The sequence below is a fragment of the Penaeus monodon genome, chromosome 34 (genome assembly GCF_015228065.2).
Source record: "Penaeus monodon isolate SGIC_2016 chromosome 34, NSTDA_Pmon_1, whole genome shotgun sequence".
In the NCBI taxonomy this organism is placed as follows: domain Eukaryota; kingdom Metazoa; phylum Arthropoda; class Malacostraca; order Decapoda; family Penaeidae; genus Penaeus; species Penaeus monodon.
This window is the reverse complement of record NC_051419.1, coordinates 30636302-30638254: the sequence shown is the minus strand read 5'-3', so window position 1 is coordinate 30638254 and position 1953 is coordinate 30636302.

Sequence of the window (1953 nt, the reverse complement as noted above, 5' to 3'; positions counted from 1 at the left end):
TAGTTATGATTGCTTCCTTGGAGAACGCGTTATCCAGATAGCTCTCCTAACTTTTATTTTTTTCCAAAATTTATGCGAATGATGCATTTTCGAAGTGTATGATCTTGCCTCTTATACTCTAATTTATGGGCAGTAAAATTTAGGAGGTGCTTGGCGAGAGCATGGCCAATAAGTTTGGCTCGGTGTGAAGGCAAACCCAGTATACTCAGAGTATAAGTTGACACCTGTTGCTTGTCACTAATTTTGTCTAGTACCTGTATTATAACAACTGTTGTTTGATTGTTGTGCATGCTATTGCACAAGAAAGTATACATGTACTTTGGAAGTCAGGTAAGAACAGCAGTGGTGATTATGATAACTGGTTCTGCTGATGCCTTTCTTCAGAGCAGAAATATGAGGTGTTACATCTTCCCAAGATGTTTAAGATGTGTCTGTGTTATATATGTATCTATATCATATTAAAGATGTTATGTAACAGAGGGATGAATAGATTAACATATGTCGTAAAATTATGTTGTTGATAACCCATTATTTCCTCTGGAGGATCACTGTTCTTTGACAAGAACACTTACAAACCTTTTATGAACCAAAGGCAAGCATGATGTTGAAATAAACTGCATAAAAAATTGATGTACCAAATTAACCAAAAGGTCCCCAAAATGATGTAAAAGTATAATAATATCCGGCATCTCTGCACTCAGTGTATATGTTGTTAGTGCAAGATATTTGAAAAATGCATCATGATTAAGTAGCATGTATAGTGTTAAGTATTCATCCCTTTGGTGAACCTAAAGGGCCACTCGGTACTCTTAAAATGAAAACACCTCAGGTTAATATTTTGCAGCTTATAGGATGCATTATTCACTATATAGCATTTTCTTATCCATGAAAATCAGTAGATAATGTACTAGAAAATGTAGTTGAATAGTACCTTCTTTTATCTATATGAAGTTAAAATGTCCAAATAGAATTAGTGTTTGGACTACGAGTTAGAAAATCCAGTGGATAAAGGCTAGCTGATGGATAGTTTCATAGCTTCCCTTTATTTTTGTTAGCTCTAAATCATAATATTCTTAAGAGCAGCATAAGCATACCCACTATTCTCAAATTTCTTAAGAAAAGCACAGGCATACTTACTGTTTTCTTTGATATTCACACCTGCATGCATTAACCAATCATTTCTATGGGTTAAGCATGCAGTTCATGTTATATATGTACAAACACTATTTATGTTGGTTTAGAGGCACATTTGTGATGGTTTTCATAATTATAGTACAATAAATTGTACATGTTAATTATTATCATTCAATAATAATAATCAGTTAAGATGTGAAATTATACAAAATGAAAATGTAAAATTTCCAGTAGATTAAGATTTTATGATTAACTTGTATTAGGGAAAATTGGAATATAATAGAAAAAATCCTGTAATAATGTTTGATGTTCTATGCAGTCTGAAGTGCATAAAACCAGATTTTGCATATAGAAAAAAAAAATGAAATTTTGGTATTTCTAAGAATTAAAGATTTGAAATGTTTAAGAATTAAAGATGTGAAATATCTAAGAATTAAAAAAAATATATATACTTGTGGTGTATGTATTGAATTGTTAATAAAAGCCCATAACCATTTTTTTTTATGGATATGATTCATACTATCAGTTATATATGTGTGAGGATATATTGTAGCTATGATCATGGGGAGTCTTTGTTGACGATGGTTTTACAAATCACGATTGTAATTTCGTTTGTGAAGTCTGTGATGTATGATGTACTTTTTATGTACGGTGATAAAAAAGTGAGAATGTAATAATGTTCTTTATTAGATATTTTTCCTTCTGTATTATACAACAAAACATTATGACACAGAGACACCGTTAAATCAATGTTACATAAGCAGAAAAATACATCTCACTGACTGACAGACAGAGACCAGGATAGGAACAGGGACTGCA